Genomic DNA, 20,961 nt, shown 5'->3' with positions numbered 1-20,961 from the left:
GAAAGTGTGCGTGTGCCACCTCTCATTTAGTCCTTTGAATGTGCGCTAGATGGCAGTGCTTCTATATGGGGAATATATGATGAAAAGATACGAGATGGTGGTACTTGGAGTGTTGATTAGATGGATGAACGGACACACATACAGATGCATGGACGGACGCACCGATCACTGCACGGACGAATGGATGCGTGGACGGACGCAGGTGCGGATGCATGGACGAACGCAGGGACGGACGCACAGATGGACGTGCGGACGTATGAACAAACGCACGCACGGACGGGCGGATGGATGCACGGATGGTCACACAGACGTACGCATGGATGGACGGAAGCAAGAACGAATATACGGACGGATTCTTCACCCCATTCTGCATCATTCACTCCGTGAATATGCTGCCATTTTTTGTTCAAACCAGACGGAGAGAAATAAAGTGTGAAAAAAAGAGAAGAAAGAATAGGCAGGGAGGCTATAGATGACCGTGTGGTGTGCTACAATGCATAGAGGAAATGGATGAAGGGGCTAAAAGAGAGACTGTTGAAAAAAGTGGGATAGACAGAAAGAAGAGATAGAGGAAGAAGAAGAAGCAAAGGCAGAAGCCAAAAATTTTTAAACAACAAGACAAAGTCAACCGGACGCGCATTTACGGTTTGCTATTCTCGCTGGGGAAATAAGAGATCAAAAGGTAGAGAGATAGAAAGAAAAAACATACGAAAAAGAATGCACGTGCGCTCGAACTACACTGCGGCGTTCGATAGTAGTGGACGCAGGATTTCAATCTTGATATAGGTCATTCAGTCATGGTGCCTACTGAAGTGCTTAGGCCTTCAGCGTATTTGTTCAGTTGCCACACACAGCTATTGACTTTAGCTAATTCAGTAGCTTGTTGGTTGCCTTCTGGGTCTTCGAGGCACAGTGACGTGGTCCTAGATTTTCGGGTGGGGAAAATGCCTCTCTAGTCCACTTGACTGAGAAGCATCCGCAGCGAATATCACTGAGTCCCGTAGTTTCGTGTGTGTTTCTCTTCATCATTCAGTCCTCGTAACCCTTATCGCAGTCTCTATTTGCCGTGCGCGCCCCTTTTCCTTTTGCATTCGCACCAAGCAACTCCCTTTGGACGTTAAAGCCCTGTTTGGAGGTTACCACCCCTCTATCGGCCATGGCATACGGGTGTGCAAAATTCTTCGGTCTGAATGGCACCGACAAGAGCGCATGTACCGGGACGCCCTGCATGTCCAGCTTCAACTGACAGATCTAACACCGGCAGTGAAGAAAAGAAGATGGCGAGAGTACTGCGACCGAATTGAGTACACTGCAAACCACCTGTGGTCACGGGAGCTCGCCAGCCTTCGTGCGCAGCGCCCAACTAAGCCTCGGCAATCAGGTGTCGTCCACTCATGCAGTGACGTCGTCCTCCCAGACTACGTCCACAACACCCTCGCTCTAGGTCCGAAGTTCGCCGTCGACCGAGGGAGGTCCGCACCCGAGCTTCTTTCAATGGTGCGCTCTGTGGCTGGCCATGCTTCACCTGAGGATTCAGACAGGTGCATATCAGAAGGTGTCGACGTGCTCCTACGGGGTAAGCCTACCAGCAAGAGCCTTCCGGTGCGGAAGACGACCAAGTTTCTTAGAGACAATGAACTTTGTGTTGTGCCGTCAGATAAGGAGGGTGGTTTCGCCGTTCTTCCTAACTGCTTGTACCTGGAAAAGGCGGTCACAGCTATCGAATCTGTTTTCAAATGTTGTACCGACATTCGTCTAGATAGGGTAAAAACGCAGGCCAGGGAAATGTGTCGTAAACTAGAGTTAAAACAGTTAGCACAGTACATTAGCAAAAGTGACAAAAATGGGCTCAGCATGTTTTTTTCTGCCAAAACACATAAGGTTGACATGCCCTTCCATGTCATTGTGACAGAAAGTGGTACGTGGCAAAAGCAACTCGGCTTGTTTATTCAGACCCATCTAAAATGTCTAAAGATTGATGACCCATTTGTGATCAAAAACTCGCAGGCTCTGATAGAATTTTTCAAACAACCAAATCAATCTAATCTTTTCGGTTTTTCAATTGACATAAAGGACCTATACTACTCGCTGCCTCACGATGAGGTACTAGAATGTATAAGGAATAATATAGAAACTTTCGGATAATTGAACTTCCAATTAAAAACTGGCATTAGTTCGCGGGATTTTCTTGACCTGGTTTTGCTGTATCTTACGTCTACTTTCGTTCAATGGAATGATTGCATTTATCTGCAGAAAAAGGGTGTTTCAATTGGTTCATGCATAGCACCTCTACTCAGTGATCTTCTATTGGCAAAAATGGGCAAAAAACTACAGGAAAATTTAGAAGGCTCGCATGTCGTCAAAATATTTAGATACGTGGATGATTTTTTGGTTATTCTAAATTGTGAGTCTTCTATGTTTCACTCGTTGGCCACTCAAACTATAGGCGTGTTCGAAAATTGTTTGCAGCCTCTTGTGGTGACACATGAAATGCCCGATAATGACAAATTACGCTTTTTGGATTTAAATCTGGTTTTTAGCTCACAGCACATCTGTTGGTGTTATGAACCACGTGCGCAGAAACCTCTGCTTCCCTTTTCTTCTGCTCACAGTAAGACAGTTAAGCGAGGCATAGCACGAACCTGCCTTGAGAATGCTTTAAATAGGTCTTGCGCCCACAATATCTCTGCGAGCTTCAAAGCTCAAGTTTCCCGCCTTAAGGCTTCAGGTTTCCCGAGGCGTTTATCGCGTCTGTTGCGGAGACGATCCTGCGGACTAATAAGGCGGAGCAGAAAACGCGACAGAATCTGATCAACACGGATACAGAACGTGAAATGGTAGCCGTGATTCCATACATACACCAGATATCACATAGGCTCAAAAAAATCTGAAAACGTGTTGGAGTTCGTGTCATGTTCTCAGCACCGTTCAAATTAATCAGCCTCACCAAATCTACTAACCCCCTGAAAACGAAATCATCAACAGATTGCAGAGTTCAACATCGAAACAGGTATGCGGCCTGCTCCCGGGAAGTCGTCTATAGGACCCCCCTTTCATGTGGTGCTTGTTATGTCGGAACGACCGGAAGGTGCCTGAACGATCGGCTGAGAGAGCACGCGAACAATGTTAAAAACGGGAAAGATGGTTTTCTTGCCCAGCACTGCACTGAGTGCAAGTGTGTTCCCCTCTTCGAGGAAACTGCGACGTTGTACAAACACAGAGATGTGGGCACCCGGGTCATTGTCGAGGCTGCGCAAATGGCACGCGAACAGGTGCCTTGTGTTAGCAAGCCCTCCGTGGCCTTGTCCGAGAAGGAACGCAGGTTCCTCGAAGGATTCGGTGCGGGCAGGTAGCTTTACCTTTCTGGTTCGGTTTCTTCTAGATTTTTCTTTGCTGTTTTTCAGTGCCTTTGTATTTGTGCTGTTTGTTTTTGGTTTTCTTACTCATGTTCTGCTCTTGTGCCATGGTCACTGTCTCCTCTATATATTTTCGTGCTCTGCGCAATAAACTCAGTTGGAAGTTTGCGCTCGTGTCTTTCGTGTCGATAGTTATTGCGCGAGAACAAAACGACGACACAGAGACAAGAAGGACACGAAAGACACGAGTGTCTTTCGTGTCCTTCTTGTCTCTGTGTCGTCGTTTTGTTCTCGCGCAATAACTATCGTCATGCCATACCAACTAGCCCAAGCTGCCACACTTCTTTCGTGTCCTTCTTGTCTCTGTGTCGTCGTTTTGTTCTCGCGCAATAACTATCGTCGTCCCGTAGAGAGCTGCGCTCGCTATGACACTCAGTGAAACTCGATCTTGTGAACACGTCCTATTCAGTGTTACAGCTCGCGTAGCTCGCTATGGCACTGCATAGGAATCACTGCACAGGACGCGTGACAGGACGTGTTAACAGGACGTGTTAACAGGACGTGTTCAAGGATATCTTCTGCACAGAACGCGCTCCGAACATTCTGTGCACAGGACGTCTCTAACGCACATGACGTGTTCAATGGTCTCTTCCGTTCCACACGTGTCCGCTACTTCTGATGAGAAACGAGAAGGGCTTATTGAATGCAACACCTTTCTAAAGGTGACATAATAGCGCATTATTTAGGCGAAATAAATGATGGTAAGTAACTTCAGAATGGCCACACAACGAGAAACAAAGAAAAATCTCGGGCAACAAAGAAGACACACAGCTCGAATTGGGTGTATCTTTTTGTTGGGCGTTCTTTTAATGCTTTTCTTAGCGAAGTTAGGTGACATTCAGCGTATGTATCTATCTATCTATCTATCTATCTATCTATCTATCTATCTATCTATCTATCTATCTATCTATCTATCTATCTATCTATCTATCTATCCATCTATCCATCTATCTATCTATCTATCTATCTATCTATCTATCTATCTATCTATCTATCTATCTATCTATCTATCTATCTATCTATCTATCTATCTATCTATCTATCTATCTATCTATCTATCTATCTATCTATCTATCTATCTATCTATCTATCTATCTATCTTGGCGTGAACCAAAATTAGCATAGAACGGTAAAATGATTTGATGAATATTACGCGCAGGTCAAGACATGAATAATGTCACAATTTCGTTTCATAGGTCGTCAAACATTTCCCGCCAGGCAGCGGCACATGCCCCCAAGCGAATATGCGCCACTGGTATGCGGGTATGTGCCACAGATGATTAACAGTGAATATCTACCCAGGAACGACGAGAACACACATGGGCAAATTTAACTCGCGAGCGTTAAGAAATACCCGACCTCGGAAGCGCTGACCTGACGAATGCAAAGAATAAATATCAGGGTCCCAGCTGGAATCAAACCGAAGCCCTCTGTGTGAAAATAAAGCATTTTACGACAGAGCTACGCCAGATCTGAAACGTTAATAGTGGTTCCAGTGCTGCCTACCCAATTTTATAATCAATGTATATGTACTCCTCTGATGCAGCCGACACGTCGGGTTAACCTCAATTGTGCTTAGTTGCCATGCGCTAACTTGATTTATGCAGCAGTGTCCAGGGCCAGCATCCTCGCGAACATCAGGGCTTCATATCACATTCTGTTGTTGCTAATACACGTCTTCCAGTTGGCATCGTTGCGTAAATGCAAACAACTGGTTATATAAACATCTGCAACTCTTCAACATTTATCTGTGCGTGCAACCTTTGTACATATATTTAGCATCATTTCATGACGTGTCGCTCCATAAAAAAAAATTGCAACACGGTCACCTTCTCTCCGCATGTTTCGCATAACGTCAGTTTCCAGGTAGGTGTGATCTGCCGAATTTTTCGTTGCGCGGTCGTTACGACGCTATGAATTGCCAATTCTCAAAGGGATGCTTTGTGATGGCATTTGTAGTTCTAAACTTGCAATTGCGGATCAAATTCATTTGCAGATCAAGTTCATTTGCGGATCAAGAATTGCGGATCAAGTTCAAACAAACAAACAAACAAACAAACAAATTAAGATGGAAAGAAACAGCGTTGCAGACGGGATTGTGAAATATCGACAAATAGGGGGCTCAGGTACATCGTTTCTTCACCGTCTCACGTCCAGTGCTGTTTATTTCTGTCTTGGAATGGACCAAACATCACAGTTATGCACTCAAACAAATATTTTCAGAGGCAAAAAAATGCTGTATATCTACGGAGTGAATGCCTATGAGTGCGGTGAAGCGTCCGTGCGTGCGTGCGTGTCTGTCTGTCTGTCAGTCTGTCTGAATTCTGGGCTGAATACGTCACCGGAAGGGTGCTGCGTGATTGCTCTTAATCATAAGGAGCTTCGCCCCTAATATAAGTGCGCATTCTAGCATAATGCACAATCCGCTAGTATTTCGTCCTGTCAACGTATAACACTTAAGGCTGGCCTGATAACGTAAGTAAATGTACACAACGAGCGGCTGCCGAGCAATTGCAGTTTCACGTTCCACGCCAGAAATCTATAAAAAAGATACCAGTGCTCGAAACTTAGCATTCTGTCAGTGAGTGAATGCATGACTGCGAAACGTGCGACTTCATGAGCAATACAGTTATTGAAAGATATAATATTAGAGACAGCTAAAGGTTAGCAAGACATGCTATCGTCAAGATCTCTGAAATACGTAAAGAGAGCTCCAGCGAGCCATAAATGTGAAGGAGGTTTCAAAATGTGTTGATGTTGGCTGAAACACCACTTCCTGAAGTCTTCCATAATTCGCGACGTGAAATCACTCTGTGAACTGACCTCTAAATGAAGTTTTCTTCGAGCTTTACTGGCGCCTTGTTATACGGCATACCCTTACGTGAAGAGCAAGGCGAACTAAAGGAATGTAAGAATGCGCTAACTCATAAATAATGCAAAGGCGCTCAGTGCGCATTAAAAATCAGTCAGAAAAGGCTTGTGCTAACGCATTCTTATATAGCTTCCTGTGTGAACTATATATAACTCAGTCGACTTCAACTGTGAAGTTTCACTGTTTCAACATTCAACAATTTCTTTTTGTTTGTTTGTTTATTTGTCGGTTACGAGACAACCTCGCTATGCCACATTTGTCTGAGCGTCACCTCACGGACATCCCTTCCTTTATTATCTTCGTAATAAACAGCATTTTTGTGCAACTTTTGCCGCTGCCATTGTGCTCCGTGAACCGTTTCTCTTGTATAAAACAAAAACGCAAAAGCGAAGAAGGTTTAAGAGTCGAACAGTCACACGAGAGGGACACACGTAGGTATATTTGTGCACCTCTTTTTTTTGGCCTGCCTTTCTAGTTTTTTTGCTAAGCGTTAGAAGCAGTGCCGTTCCAACAAATCTGACACTTTCAACAGTAACGTCTCAAAGGCCATGAAACTTACACAATTTCACTGCATCTTATCTTTTCTCAGTGCTTCATAGCCTTTTTTATCTTTTAGAGCGCGATAGGCTAAATAGTGTCAGCAGTGACACCATTTAGGATAACGCCTCTGTCTACCTCTCTTTGTTTTGCGTTGACGTGAGTCATCAATCCGTAACTTTTCAGCGCTGTCTGATATCGTAATATGAATGGGGGACGTGACTTCTTTCTTGGCCGCAAAATATTTCCTTCTTTTAGTAGCTAGTTAAACGTATCATACCGAATATTTAAACGTATCATACCGAATATTTATAATGTCCCTAAACAGATATCTTCGCCTGTCATTTATGACATCCTTCGTGCTCTTTTACGAGCCTCAAAAAAAAAATGACGTGAGAGTTGCAGTAATAAAGCGTCATTCCTATTACACCAACAAAGACTCACACTTTCAATGAAAAAAAAAAAACACGCAGACGCTTTGCACGCAACATTTCAGAGTGCAAAGAGAAGAGACATCATGTTTATCTCGGAAAAAAAAGAGCTAAAATAACCTGTACTACTCTATCGTAAAAAAGGTAGTAGTCCTTACGCAAACTGTCCAAACTTGTCACTTAACCAAATGCTGGCAACTTTAATTTCGGTGTTTCCTTCCTCTCTTTGTTTATTGCGCTTGTAACCACATATCGCCTTCTCTTTTGGGGGCACTTGTGAAACCACGGATCACTGATTTTGTTTTGAAACGTCGTGGTCCGAAAATCCTCGCCATTGTTTTCAGGTGTCACAAAAACTTCACTCACAGCTGCTCACATTCGTGACCCTCTTTTGTTCTTATTCGAATTTGCGTGAAACCTCGACCGGAACAAAACGTACCTCCTTTTTATTTTAGAGTGAAACCGCTACCAGGACGCAGCGAGCCTTTGCATCGGAAGCCCCGGCTGAAGAAAAAAAAATGGGGGAGAGGGAGAAAGAGTGAGGGAGTGTATGTAAGGGGTTTCGAAAGCCGCTGCCTAACAGAGACGTCACCTCGCTAGCGATAGAAAAATGGCTTTCCAAACCGCAATGACATCAATAACCTCACTCACCAGCGCGTCCTCCTCCGCTAAAGATACTGCAAAAAGAAATGTAAAACGGGCAAAAATGTTACTACTTATTATTGTTTATTGAATAGCGAACGCGAGATGGCACGCGTGCGTTTTCGTAAACGCGTCCCGCGAGAGCCGTATTCTTTCTCGCATGCAATATAATAAAACGAAAAAACAAGAAACAAGATAAAAACACATAATATTCTCGCGTTCTATTTCTACATGATATTTTTATTCTACTTGTAAGGTGTTTTTTTTAATCTCTAGACCACTGCCATCCTCGGCCCCACTAGGGCTGTTGTTTAGTTCATCTCCTTCCTGTCTTTGCTTCGTGCGGAAAATTTACTGCCTCACGCAATCCTCCCATATTCGGCAGTTACTACTACTTTTATTTTTCACGCTTCTCGTTCGAACGTACATCTTTGCGGCACCAGCAAAAGCGCTTCACTTGTCCCATGCTCTTCTTGCACAACCATTTCCCTCAATTTGCCTGCATTCGCTCCCACCGAAGCGCATTGAACTGGCAGCGATTTATCGATAATCGATGCAATTCGCTGGTAGAACGCCATCCTCCGACAGGCGACTACCAAAAGAGAGATACAGAGAGTGAGAGGGGGCACACCCTTCCAGTTTTGCTTCGCGGTAAAAAAGCAGGTCATCGTCCCCCTTTTTTTTTGAAATGACTAGAAAATAATGTGCAATTGAGACCTCAGTGTAAAGGTGAGAATTTTCTTTTCATAGACTTACTGTGCGTAATGACAAACCTACGCAAGATATTGTAAGATATTTTTTTATACCTCACGAAACAAAGAAGGGAGTATATTCGCAGAATCTAACCCCTGCCATGGTGGCCGTGTCTCGATAGAAGCGAAACGCTGAAGGCCTCGTGTATTTAGATTCAGGCGCATGTCAAAGAACGCAAGGCAGTCAAGGAAGGAAGGAAAATATGAGGAAAAGTACGGCTGGGAGGTTAACCAGCCTATAGGCAGCCGGTTTGCTACAGGCTATGGTTTGCCTCGGAAATCTACTGTGGTTAGAAACGTAAAAAGCATTACCAATTTTGTAAGAAGTTCGTGTATATATAATGCAGTTTCTACTGAACAATGCAGCGAAAGAAAGAAGCAAGGAACGCCTTCAGGTGCGCAAGATGCACACATCGTTTGCTAATCTGCATGGGAAAGGTTGAAAACACCAAAACCTAATTATAGAATGATGGAGGGAGACTGCTAATCACGCAGACACTTTAGGGACAACATGTCACTGGTGTTCTCTCGGAAAATAAGTAATTAGCGAGAATGCTCAAAGATACATGTATACTATACGAAAGTATGTCCACTTTGTCACGGCATTTTTATGATACTTATTCACTATATGGTTATGTTTACTGAGTAACCTTCAAGCTAGGAAGTTAGAGAAAACAAAAATGTTGAGATTTTACACGTGTGAAAGTATTTATTTTTTGCACGTGAACTGTTTACTGTGAGTGCGTCTAGGATGCGCTAACTTAATGTAACACGGGTAAAATCCCTGCAATCAACGACAGTTCGTGGTATTATGACACTCCGGGCAATCGCGCCACACGCTACTATAGTGTATTACTTTACCTCTCTTTCTTTCTCTATTCTTTTACTCCAATTTCCATTGCGCAGGTTAGCAAACCGCCTTTAACCTGCTTGACCTCCATGCTTTTCCCATGCCTCTCTTTCTCTCTCCTTCTCGAATGCGTAACAAGACGTGTACTATTGCTAAGGCGTTGCCACAACTGCATAAGAAAGCAACAAGTTCCTAATTCTTGTAATAACTACCGCACAGTGAAAAAATAGGTTTACATTAGTGAGGATATACAATATACATTTCTCACAATTCTGGTTGACAACTGGTTGTTACAGCCTAAAGGCGCAAACACTTCATGCGTAGGCTACGAAAAATAAGTGTTAGAAAATAAGGACAAGGCGTTGACTTTACGCAAGAAAGGTGGCGTCAGAGCTTCAACGAAACCTTTTTGCCCACAGTGGCTGCGCAGGAATGAGATTTCGCAGAACGAGTTAGCGAAAAACCCGCCTTTTGCAAGCGTTTTGGCGATGGGCTTTGGGAATAATCCTTGAAAAGGAGACTCATACGAGGCCGATTTAAGGTTGTGAAAGAGAGCTGGTTGCACACCACTGCGCCACGCATGATGCCATTTGGAAACTCGCTTTTCAGCTTTCGGGTATAATAAGGGGGGCTGGTGGGTGGTAAAAACAGCGTCAAGACAGTTAAGCAATAGTTAAAGTTGGCTATAATTGGGTGAAGAAGGCTTTTAGGTTCGTGCTTGTAGCTGATTTCCCTGATACACGGGAGGCTTTGGTTTACCACTATTGTTGCACTCGTTGCGAAATGGTTGTTCTGTATAGCTAGCTTTTCTCCATGAGCTACATACCTACAGCGCCGAAGGGTGGTCGTTACTGCAAGAGGGAGAAGTTTTGTGCATATGAATAATGCGGATTGTTGCTAATAAAAATAAATGTCGATGATACACAGCATAATAATAGAGAACATAGTAATTATTACGACGTTACATGCCAGGGTAAAATACCTGGAAGCTCTATATTTAAAAAAAGAGACCGAATCTGTGATCTTCTTTCATTTCCGCTAGGCAGATCCTTAGTTTAAAAAAAAGTTAACTATGACCGTTTATCCGTTTATTTAACACCAAGAAAGCTGACTATTCAATACGTTATACAATCGTTCCTAAAATCTGTGGGAGGAGCTACCTACACATTTTTTTTCTGCATAAAGCAATGATTGTACTAGAAGCAGTCACTTTTATTTGTGCTCCTGCGCTTCCCATTGAATGTTTGTCTTGGTAATTTGCGGTACGTCAACACTGACGACCCAACTATAGCCATGCATGACAGCCAGGACAAATGAATAGGTCCAACAGTGGCGCCACTATCGGCCTTGAACAAAATGTCAAAGGGGTCGCAGTCTTAATGCAGCCGCCCCGAAGGCACTATTGTGTCTTGATGCGTGTTGTGAACACAGTGGGTGCGGAGTCGTTCGCCCACGATCCTGTCGGACACATTCATTTGTCATAGCGGTCGAGAATCGATTGCGATTGCAACCAGTTCCTGTTTTTTTTTTTTTGACTAGACAGAATAACTGACGAGGGAAGTTGTTGCTCCGGCAAAGCGAGTGCGAATATATACTCAGTTTCTACTGCTGACGGTGTGTGAACTGCCGAGACGTTTTATCAATGACATCTCCCTTTATTATAGCCAAATTTTCTTCCTACTCCGGAATGGAAGTGCGCGCAGCGCCCTGACAACTTCCAATACGAGACAAATAGAAGGTACTTACAGAGCGCTTTGTTCTAGAATTACGAATGCCTGCACGCTTTTCACTTGTTTACTTCAACCCCATTTTCCATTCGCAGGTTGAAACAGTGATAGCCACTCGTTTTAAGAAGACAAAGCACTTATCAATATCTCTCCATTCCTTTAATGCTTCTCCGTTTGCTACATGTGAACGCAAACAGGTCGCTTTAAGTTGGGGCCTTTTATTACAGAGTGTGGTCTTACGTGGTGAAGAACTTGAAGTTCTCAACTGGCCTTTGACATATACACGCTTGTTATTACTTATTAATTGCTCGAATAAACTTTTGATAGTTCGTCTTCTATTGTGCATTTCATGTCTTTTTTGGGGCTGATTTTAAATTCTATCAGCGCATTGTGGCTCCGATGCAAGCAGTAAGTATATTCTGCTTATTTGTAAGAACGAACAACAACGCAGCAAAAGGACGCAATACTTAGCACGGCTATAAGAACGGGAACATTTTCAAGCACCAAACTTGGAAATGAAGCTGGCCACGAGGGAAAAAAATGGACGAAGTTCGCAGAAAACCGAAAAACGCTTGAAACAGTGAAACTGCAAGATTCTGAAGACTAATACGGTTGCTTCTAGATTGTTTAGAGGCTTTAGCTAGGTGACGCAGGTTGCTTCTAGGTTGATTTTAGGTCGTTGCTAGACTTTAACTAGGTGGTGCTAGGTTGTTTATACGTTGATTCTCAGCGCAGATAGGTTCGAGTTAAACCACAGAGAGCTACAGACATGACACAGATGTCCAGTCTCGACAGATAAAAACTCGCTGAAAACAAATCGTTCAATTTTCCCATAGTTATACGGGCACACCGTCGTTGACGTTGGCTTTCCCTAACTTCTGGATCTTCTCGCAGGTGCAGTTGCCTTTCCCCTTCCCTGGTATTATCTCGTCGTACGTACTCGAGGCCTTCCGCTCGCCGCCGTCGCTTAACAGTTATTTGTCAGGCTAATTGCTGCCTTCTCCAATTTTAGTGCAAAAATTGTGAAAAGTAGAATTGACCCAATTTATTTGGCACAAACCTGTTTGTGGTGATGGTAGTTTTCTTGTAGGCCACACAGTGGCACACATTCCTAATGATAATAGTTTTCTGCCATCAATTTACAAGAAATGATTTGCTGAAGAGCTTCCCTGTCAAAAACCAAACCAAATACGCAGCACCTGTATGGAATATTGTAGTACGCCTAGAAATCTGTAAGTGGCATAAAGATCGACAAGAGTATTGATATATTTTAGTAGCCTCGTAAACACGGCGCTCTTGCTGTCTAGGATGTTAACGCACTGACGTTTACAAGCTGCAAGACTTAAGCTCGTGTGAAAAGCCACGAAGAGTTCAATCGTATAATGTCGCACAGTCGAAGAGAGGAGGAAGAATAAAGCGAAATAGCCAATATTTTGCGCAGCGCTCATGTTTATTCTGGATGAGTGAACTTGGAAGTTGGAGACCTAAGCCAGATTACGAGGCACACACACACGCTAATGCTCACGATTCCACCATTGGATCTAAACTTGAGCAAGGTTTGAGTTGGAACTTCGAAAAAAGCTCTTGTTTGGACATCGCTCAGGTCACTAAGCCCCAATTAACTCCGCAGACTGGAGCGCTACCCACGTCATGGAACATTAATTTAATAAGCGTATTATACGCGTTGCAGTGAGAGGTAATTTTTGTTTGGCATGAGTGTCTCGGAATTAAACCGGAAGCAGGCTAAAAGAGTCCGCACACTTTACAATACTTTTCTATCTGATGCGCAATATTATGAAATTAGATGAGCAAGTTATTCAGAAGGTTTTTTTTCCTTCAAGTATGTATTTGCTACTCAAGTCAGAAATGAAGATGCACGGAACCAGTTTGATGAAAGGCTTCCAGTTTGTTGAGTATAGAATAATAGGCCTCCTTAGCCTGCCACAAGAGAGAAATGTTTAAGTACTTGTCATCACTGCAGTTACGCAGACAGTTGAGCAGAAAATTACACAGAAAGAGTGTTATAACCCTCACCAATACCATGCTCATCACTTACATTGATAACATGCTCGAGCTTTCTACGAACAACCGGTCTTAGAGACAGACTTTAAGTGGTGTCTTCATTTATTTTCCATTGTTTGCATCTGTTTTTTTTCCTGATTCTTCTTCAGAGTGCTGCTAAACAAGCGCCTGTAACTTCGCGACAAAACGTGGCCGGGAAATCCATGCACACACTTTTGCGAAATTGTGTAAGCCAGCTTCGCTGATGCGGCATGTTTCTGTAAACGTTGCAAATACGTCTACTCGTATGTGGTCCTGTAAATCTTACTTTGCTGTAAGGTACTTGTGTAGGTTAAGAAAGGTCATCAACTGCGCCCCTGCTTAATATGCGCACATGAGTGCATATTAATGAAAATGAATGGACAGTGGTGCCAAGGAAGGTATAAGGGCGTTATTAGAAGTAATTGCAATGTATATCTGAAGATATAAAAGCAGACGGAAAAATAACTTGCTACGGACAGGGACCAAACATGCGACCTTCGAATAACACGTCCCATGCTCGACTACTGAGCTACGGTGGCTGTCATCTCTCCGTTCACTTTACATGGTTTATAAGGTAATTTTCCAGAAAAAGAGTGCTAAAACATAAACCAGATTGTGAAGCACGCCGTGGTGGGATACAGGGACTACGTTTGACAGCCCGTAGTTCCTTAACGAGCTTGTAACTGTGAGTGTGATCACCCTGGTCGTGTTCGCCTTGTGGGCGTGATCACCTCGGTCGGGATAAAACCAGCGTTCACGAGCTCAGCAGTAAAAAACCACTGGAGTACCGTGAAGGGCATGTGTAGGCGTTATTTTGGGAGCTTACAAAAATAAAAAAATAAAACGGTAGTATAGAACATTTGTCAGGCAGCATTTTGCTGTTGGCAAGTGTACAGAGGCTTAGGTCTCATTGTCGTTCTGAAAAAGTTAGGAGTACAGCATCTTAGTAAGGTATGATTAAATATCGAATGACTGATGCGTTATCAAAAAGTCACCTTGAGAGGTACCCAACTTTTTTCTTTGCAGAACAGATGGTATCACACTTGCTACCCTTTTATGACTATGAAAAAAGCGAGATGCACAGAACATCAATGTGAGAAAATGCTAACATACAATAAAGACCAGCTCCCAAACAAAGGGTCACGACAACAGCAAATAGTTTAACAAGGACACATAATTTATTACAGGTGCCCTGTGTATGTTTGTACTTGTTTGTACTGAGGAAATTGTGGACTATTGGTAAAATTAACCCTTTTGCGCTGAGCATACTTTGATAACGCTGTGTGTCAAAGCTTTGACACTGCGCTTAAAAAGGAGCACTAGGGCGCAATGGCCGCCAACATGCGTTCATACGCTGTAAACGTGGACCATTGCTCTCTTTTAAGAAATGAGCACTCGCACATGGTGCGCACTCTTGTTTTCATTCTTAACGAGTTCTATAAACTACGCCACCCCATGTTACCTGGCGTCCGTAAATTCGATCATGCCAGCGCGCTATCACATATGCTTCGAAGCATCATAGTATATGTCTAGCACTTGTGTAGCCTGAACGGGGAGAAAAGGCATTGTTGGGGGTGGATGTGGTGTGTTAGGATGTTCAAGCTTCTTCTGAAAATTTTCAATATCGCATGTATATAGATACACTCACACATACAATGACAACCACGAACATGTATGAAAGTAGATGAACCCCCTGCTCCCCCCTGCCAAAAAATATTCTGGCAACACTACTGATATCTTGGTACATGCGAACATAAAGAGATCTAGTGTGTGCCTCGAAAATAACATCTGCACACAGATTCGTGGCAACAACCAACAATGAATAAATTTCTGGCTGTATGGCGTGATAGAGAAGCATTCGATTGTGGTAAATTGAGCCATGTAATAGGTCGCATGAAGGACAGCTATCCAAGCCAGACATTTCTCGTGAACCAGCCGACCTAAAGTGTGCGCATAATGAATTCCTGACTTGAGTCAGTGCGCTAGCTCTATCATTGTACCAACCTGGTCAGCAGTAAAGATACTTGAATTACATATAGCTTAGGACCAGGGGAGTACAAATAGATGCAGCCGTACATCGTTGGCAGAGTCACGTTTTGGTATGCATGTTGGGAGGTTATGGAAGTCATAATAACAATTGTTGGAATCTAACGTCCCCAACCACCATATAATAATTAGAGACGCCGTAGTGGAGGGCTCCGGAAATTTCGATCACCTGGGGTTCTTTAACATGCAGCTAAATTTAAGCATACTGGCCTCAAGCATTCTCACCTCCATTGAAAATGCGGCCGCCCCGGTCGGGATTCGATACCACCACCTGCGGTTCAGCAGCCGAGTGCCTTAGCCAGAAGGCATACTTAGCCATAAAACCACCGTGGCGGGTCGATTAGAGAAATTCGAAGTACTTGTTCTGACATGTTACAAAGATTAACAAAAACACATGGACGCACAAACCAGTTTTATATGGTCTTACAGTTGCAGTTCAACTGTTAGTAAGACAGTATAGCAATTTTACAGTAGTAAGAAGCCACAAACTTAGCGATGCTGCTGTTAGAGTCAAAGGGTAAAGGAAGCTCGCAGCGTCTCCTTTGTGTGTTGCACGTAAGATATGCTTGGATGAAACTTACGCCGTCAAATTGTGCTAAGAATGTGAGCTGAAACCGAACTCTTTTGATTGGGAAATGATTTAAACTCCAACAAAAAGTTTTGAAGAAACCCGAAGCTTCGGAACCAACTTGGTTCCTTCCCCAGGGAACTGCGTTCCACGGCAAAACGAGAGAGAGAGAGAGAGAGAGAGAGAGAGAGGTCATTAACCGACCCACGAGTGCTTTGAAGAGGCCGCTGCTACGTAGTTCCAGTTTCCCTTGAGCAAGGAAGCAAGTCGGTTCCGAAACGTCGGGTTTCTTCAATACTTTTGGTTGGAGTTTAAATCATTTCCCAGTTTTCATATTCAACCAGACAGACATCTGTCGAATGTTTACATTCAAACTCTTTTGATGTGTGGAACACATAGAAGTGCTGACAGCTCTCTTAAAACATGCCCTTCAGAAACACATAATGTAGTGAAACCAAACTGCGACTACCATTGAGGAGTAAATGAACACGTTCCGTTTCTGCTTTTGCTTGTCTTAGGAGTTAATGAATAATGAAAGGTGAAGCTGATTACATAAAGATACGCCTGCCGCACTTACTTCTCCTGATGACAAGGTGGTGAATAGATGACTTACTAATGCATGATACACGACATAACAAGTAAATGCGAAGCTGGTAAGTGGCATCTAGAAAGCTTTAGGCTGGACAGTGCCTCAAAAAAAAACAAGCAAATTACTCTAGATATATGCAGGTTAGTAGTATAGCCGAGTGATGGTTATAATAATGCAGCACATACCATGAGCTTCATATGATAGTTAAAGCAAGAATAATAAAAAAACACCAGCAATAACGGGGAAAAAAGTACTCGAAATTTTCTGGAATCACTCACACATATGAATTTTAAAGTGTAAGGTCTATTTGCAAATCTCACGCACTTAATCCAGCCTAGAATCTAACATGGGCAACTTGAAGCTGATTTTTTTTCATTGGCTACACTTTAGCGCACGTTTCGCGAATGGTATGACAAATTCACGTTTAAGAAAGCCAACATGAGAGCTTTTCGGTTATAGATTTCATGTGGGGACTGTTCCTCTTCAGTTTCTCGATGAGAGATCGGGCGCCAAGAATGCAGAAAAGGCAATGAAGCCATAAGGAGAGTCTTTCGTGGGCGGATCCTTAACAAATACATGCGCAAGTGCTTATTATATAGAGAAATATGAAGCTGGTATAGCCTAGAGAAGAAATGGCTAAATTGACAATATGGTTATAGGAGTGCTCAGTCTGCGGCCTGCTAATACGTTATCAGTATTTTCCGTCATTCTTAGCATATGAAATGATGATTCAATCCCAAAAGTGAACTATTTTTGGTAGCATGGTGGTGTGGAAATCAAGTCAGGCATACAGCAACGCATCTCACAGATCTGCAGTCAAATTTATCAGGGAGAGCGATACACTTTAAGTCAGTAGAATGTGTGTGAATGTGAATGTATCATAAATTTTCATCCACGGGGGTGAAAATTTTTTTGTGATGAGACTTCAAAGCTTGATTTCATCTAATTTTGTGCTACGACATTCCTACATGAAGAAACAATTGTAAAAATGAAGACAGGACAAATAGTACCAGCCCAAATGAATATGACGAAGAATTATATGCAGGTTCCACAAATGTAGGCACACAATTAAGGCCATCGAGCAACTATTACTTTCATTTCCGCAAGTACTATATGAGGCTCATGCAATTTCAGAGCAAATGACGATCTTACCGGATGTTGATCAACTACCGCCTCCACAGCAGACTCACTTCATATTGCGTCAGTCGGAAATGAATCTCGGGGCAACGACACGTACATGTGAGCTGAAGGAGGGTGATTATTTCGCACGTATTGAGCCACCCCATACATATAGTGCTGCAAAAAGACAGCGACTGGAGTAACGCCGACTTTCTAGCGAAGAATGAGCACTTCAGTGAAGACGCTGCCTTGCGCAGGAAGACAATGGAATCTACACGAAAGGAGTACTTTTCATTGTGTTCCTGTTATATTCATTTCGTATCGGGATATCGGAAAGACTTCCTCTCCATTCCTATTCATTACGAAGAATTGTAGAACGCGTGAACGCATTGGTCCAAAGATGCAGCACCTAGTGTTGTTTGCATTGTGGAAATAAAGCGTTAGGACACTTGCGCACTTACGCGTACATTTGTTTCGAGGATATAAAAGTGCCTTACTCAGTAAACGCCCAGTGATACAGCAACGAAAATGTATCGCACAAACGTTGCGACAGATGTCGCTCCTCGACTGAGATGTGCCAAAATTGAATTTAGACTCGGCGCCTGGCCTGAGCGATGAATCACAGTCGAATGACTATGTTATTACGATGTGAAGATGACGCAATGTTGCAGAATAATATGCGCTGCAGCGTCGTGTTTGACTTCACTTGAAGAGTCCTTGTGTCTAGATGTGCGATGTCACATGACTATAGTTAATATAATGTGCTAACAATGATCAACCAGTTTGTTATAAGACTCCAGGGAACAGAACCTCTGAAATGTCTCTGCCAAATTATGGCACATGAGGGAATTGCTTCTGGCGATTCCCGTGCCATGTTAACTTCACTCTTAATGAGATAGGCTCTGTGAAAAAGCTGCAAATTATTTTTGTCACCCTTTCTAGATGAGCATATATATTTAGCTGGTCTGGGAACTTGTCATGTCATCGTATGGGTCAGGCAGCGTAAGTGAGCCAGAAAGGTATATCTCACGACAAGATATAGAACGTACTGGTTCATAAGCAGCCAGCTGCGATTCCATCACCTTTTTTTTTTTGGTGTCCGGTGCAGGTGAGTCAAATGGGACCAGTCCTGATTAAACAACATTCTTTCCTTTTTCGTCCCCTGCATAATCTCACAGCGCCAACTGCTTCAGTTCCGTTCTCCTCGATGCTACAGTGTGTACAATGCTTGGCTGCTGACTCAAAAATCGTGGGTTCGGTATGGGTGAAACATTCGATGGAAGCGAAATGACAGAGGCCGGTGTGCAGTGCGGTGTCAGTGCGCGGCAAAATAAAAAAAAACACAAGATGGGCGAAATTTTCGGAGCCTTTGACTACGGTGCCTCGTATCGTCGTTTTGGCTCGCAGAACCAGGAATATTAACTCCCGTAGCAATAGCAACGATGGCAAATTTTTGATGTTCTGTCTACTATTGCATCATAAAAATTTTGGACGTGGCAATCATGATAATATGAACCTTAGTGCAGAGTTGCTAATAATGCTAACGATTGTTAAAGTACCACGTCCTGAAACTTTGATATGGTTATGAAAGTAGCTGCAGTGGAGACTTCCGCAAAATTTAGGAATTTTTAATGTGCACGCAAATCCAAGTACACAGGTCCATTGACTTTTCTTTTGACGCTCTTGACGTCATCGATTGGTTTTCTAATAACTTTTTTTCTCTGTGGAAATTTTATTCAACATCTAGCATTTCGCCTACACCGAAACGCGGGCCGGAATGGCCGGGGATAAATCCCACAACATTCGCGCCAGCAACCGAGCACCTTAAAACTACCAGACCATGACGGCGAGTACGCTAAAACTGAAATCCCGTCAAGCTGTGGAGTAGTACGCCAAGGTCCAAAGTAAAGTGCAGAGACGGAGGCATACCACGACAGGTGGCTGCTCGCATTTCTACATGCGTTAAAGAAAAAAAAAAGAAAGGAAACAAGATGGGCCTCGTCTGGGGATGTCCCACGCAGCCAGACGAGGCATCCCGTGGAGTGGGGCGGTGGCCACTGTTTTTCGATCGATGGCGTCGCCGGGGGCAACCGCCTGCCGCCGCCGCTCTGTCGGCCGCTGTTGGCGACGGCCCGTGCTCGTTCACCCTCCCACGCGCTCGTCTCGCGTTTGGCAGGAGCCGGCTTTGGAATCTCGTTCCGCTCTTCTGCATGCGCCCGCGTTGACACTCGGAGGATCCCGATATTGAAGGGTTCCGGGACCCATATGAGCTCTCGTGACGCTTCGAGCAGAAGCGAACATTTGGAGGCTCTCTCTTCGAATGGTTGTGATTTTCGCTGTTGTCGTTGGTTGCTCTGTCCAATAATAATTATTCTTTGGGCCAGATGTCGCTTTCTCTGTCGCTATATTTGGTGTCGGATATTAGTACTTGGTAAACAAAGTATTTTAAAAAAAAGCGGGCCAGCATGGGAGAGATTTTCGACTACATAGTGTGCCTCCCATGACGGCGGGTCATGGGAGGTACATTAATGCGAGGCACATTAATGGGAGGCACATTAAGTCATTAATGCGGCCAGTGCCGCATTAAAAATCATGGGAAGAAAATCTAGCTCGGCTTATTGGTATGCAACCAACACCTCTCGCATCCTTAAATAAACCTGTATTGCACATCATTTCCAGGGAAAATAACATACAATCAAGTCAACGTCGTTAGTCTTGCGAAGCTGCCTATCAAAACTAACGCCCTTTTCACGCACCAGTTCCACGAACGAGCTTGTTTCTGAGAGTAGCCATGTAGCCCAATGCTACACAGGTGTTTAAATGCACTCCGTATGTAAAGAAATAACTGGGGCTAGTCAATCAAGGCACCGTATTTGCGTCGGGAAAGCTGCGTCATTAAGGCCTCATCAAACGCGAAAGCTGTCCGTCGGCATCGGCGACGTGGGGTCAGCACTATACGAATGAGAAAAAAATTACTCGCTTGATGATGTCACCGTGTGACCTCATCGAAATTCACGAATCATCGGCATTCGCGACGTCATCCTTAACAACGTAAAGTTGTCGATGACTAGATCACATGTCCACGTCGCTGCGTCAGAGGCAGGCCCGATCGCGAAAGCAGTTAAAAGTGAACGACTGGGTCATTTGGTATATTTACAACAGTTCAAAACCACTTGAGGTGCAGAAAAGATTGCCTTGCAATGTCTCCGCAAGCGGGTTAAAGGGGGAAGGGGAAAGCTGTGTACAAGGAATCAATACAATCAACTGAGAAGAAAAAAAAGAGTCAGTTTTCGCCTTAAAGACGTCTTCGGCGAATGCATAGAGGCTTTTTTGTTGTTTTAATCTGAACGTGCATTTTATTTGCGGCTG

The sequence above is a fragment of the Rhipicephalus microplus genome, chromosome 4 (assembly GCF_043290135.1).
Source record: "Rhipicephalus microplus isolate Deutch F79 chromosome 4, USDA_Rmic, whole genome shotgun sequence".
NCBI classification, from domain to species: Eukaryota; Metazoa; Arthropoda; class Arachnida; order Ixodida; family Ixodidae; genus Rhipicephalus; species Rhipicephalus microplus.
This window is presented reverse-complemented; position numbering follows the sequence as displayed.